Source organism: Octopus bimaculoides, chromosome 20, assembly GCF_001194135.2.
Source record: "Octopus bimaculoides isolate UCB-OBI-ISO-001 chromosome 20, ASM119413v2, whole genome shotgun sequence".
Taxonomy (NCBI): domain Eukaryota; kingdom Metazoa; phylum Mollusca; class Cephalopoda; order Octopoda; family Octopodidae; genus Octopus; species Octopus bimaculoides.
The window spans coordinates 14119298-14121974 of NC_069000.1; the positions used below are offsets into that span (position 1 = coordinate 14119298).

Below are 2677 nucleotides of genomic sequence, written 5' to 3' on the forward strand. Positions count from 1 at the left end.
ATACAATTAAACATTTTTACTGGCATTAACTATCTCGAGTTCTTGGGCCCGTGGGGTCGGTTAATCGGTTTCCATGGTGTTTATAAGTGATCGAGATTACAACATTTCTCCTGGACGAGACGCCAGTCCTTCGCAGGCTTACTCATTTTCGCCAGTTGAGTGAACTGGAGCAACATGAAACGAAATGTTTTGCTCATGAACACAATGTACTGCCCGGTCCGGGGATCGAAAATACGACCTCGCGATTGTGACTGCAACACCCTAATTTCAAAGCTACGAGCCTCTCAACCTAACTAAAGAAATATGAATATGTCTCAAAGATTTTGAAATCAGGTCCGAGTTTCGGAATAAATACTCAACACTTCAAGAGGAAGGAAAATAGTTTTCTGTTTTGTTCAGCTTTATTAGTTTTTTTTTTGTTTTTGTTTCGTGGTTGCTGTTTTGTTGGGGTTTTTTTTAATGTTTGGTGGTTGTTCTTTTCTCCTTTTCCCGTAGACATCTATTTCGAAGTTACGCAAAAAAAGACTTAGGTTCGAAAACTTAGATAAGAAATATCCATTCTGACGTCATATGCCATACAAAATGTAGAGCTTTTAAAATTTATATTTTTCTGATCGATTACCTTTACGTAGTATGCATACGGTGCAGAGAAAAAGTGTATTTTACTACAATTTCTGCGTTACTAGTCATAACTCATTGTTCTTATTTATCGAGCGGTCCCGACGCATCTATGTAACCCTAACTAACCCTAACCACGGGTGTGCACTGCAAAAACATATCATTACGGAGATGCATCGAGACCTCTGTATTTAAGTAGTGTCGCGGATTTTGTTCTACAAGCAACGTTTATCTAACACAGAGAACTCAAAAACAAAATACTCGATAGTACCATAACAACATGAAAGCTCGATTTACCTTGGACATGACATTATAAAACCACCGGTAAAGATATTTAAAAAAATTATTTTGACGAAATGGCTTTGATTAGTTTCATAGAGTTGTCTCTCCTTAACTATTCTGAAATCATAAAGACGAAGTATTCGGTGGGGGTTTAACAATACAAGGCGCTCTTTAAGTCGAATATGCACATTTAAAACACCTGCTGCTATGAGTCTAAAGTAGTTGCGTTACTTTTCACAAAGCGGTGCATTGCTCGTATTGTTAGGGCGGCGAACAAAGTGCTTTGTGTTATATAGTTAAGAGGTCCTTCATAATTTCTGTGTTCAAATCCCTACAAGTGCAAATTTGACATTCATAAAGCACCTGCTAAAATATTTTGTCGATTATTGCAATTAGTATAATGATTCATTTAAGTCTAAATATGAATGAAGAGTTATCTTTCTTCTGTAACCGTCCACTGTGTGTAAACAATAAAACCGGATTTTCTGAAAATAGAATTGGGATTTTTCGTCTGGTTACAATATAAATTGAAAGACGAAAACTTTAAATACTTATTATCTGCTTTGCGCTCTTAAGCAACAGTTAAGCTCCGAAACCATCAACAGCTACTTATATAAACAATCAACATTATACTTCAACAACTATTGTCAAAACAAAACTTTTAAACTTAACTTTCAATTGTTAGTATAAGTTTTGTTTCCGTTGAAGAGCCAACGGTTTTATATATATATCTATTAGATATATACACACAAGCTGAATACAGAAACTATTTGTGGAAAGAAACACGTTTATTGTTTATTGAGATCAACATCATTCTCAGAAACTTTCTTTGTTGGATATTGTGCTGCTAAACGTGAGTTCTCATATTTGTTTATTTCTTTCTCATTGCCTTAATAATATTTTCACTGGCATTTTAGTTACTTTATTACATATTGTCAGTTTACATATATCATTCACAATCAAACCGCTTTAGCTTAATTTCAAATATTATTGTATATATATTTTGTTATTCATTTTGGCTACGGAAATTTAAGATTCTTGTGCTTAAATACGAATTTGTCCTCGTCTTTCATAGTTCTTTCTTTTACACACGTTACTCTGAAAGAAGACATAGGTATCACATTTATACATTTTTGCTTCTTTCTACGATCAGGAGCATCGCCGAGAGTAGCTATCACACAACTCTTGGTCAAGTTATCAGCGAATTGAGTTTAATTCTTAGCCTTTAAATAATTCTTTTGCGTTAGTAATATTCTGCAAAGATCCGCAGTTTCGCTATTCCCTCCCATTCTTCATGATTCCATTGTTGACTAACGTTAGCTAGCTACGTGCTGTCAGACTGCACTAATTTCGAAATCTTCATAAATTTAGACTATTTGTAACAGTTGAAAAGCAAGCAACAAGTATAAGATACGGATGCCGCTTCAAGTGACATTTCTAACAGTAGAAAGGACAAGAATTTTGTAAAATAGTATTTCGAAACAGCATGAGAACTAAGTAAAAATTGCATTGCAAAAGTAGACAAGTACTTGCATTACATGTGCACACACGCTGTAACATACATACATCCATACATACATACATGTCTCGCGTGTGCATCGTTGGCGATTTTGATTCTCCGTTTTCCCTTCTTTGGACTTTTCCTATATTTCCGATGAAGAGCTCCGCTCGAAACGTGAAATCCTTTCTTTTCTTTTCTTTCCTTTCCTTTCCTGAGCGTCCAATAACACTGTACTTATTCCACGTCCTCGCGTCCTTTTTTTTTTTTTTTTTTTTT

General features: G+C 35.0%; 1 protein-coding gene across 1 annotated transcript in view; it reads left to right on the forward strand.

Moving 5' to 3' along the window:
- Window positions 1–699: 699 nt before the first annotated feature.
- LOC106881607 (uncharacterized) overlaps window positions 700–2677 on the forward strand; it is a 5942-nt gene continuing 3964 nt past the window's right edge. The window contains exon 1 of the mRNA XM_014932068.2: window positions 700–1753. The gene's annotated coding sequence lies outside the window, so the exon portion shown is untranslated. The remainder of the gene's footprint in view (window positions 1754–2677) is intronic.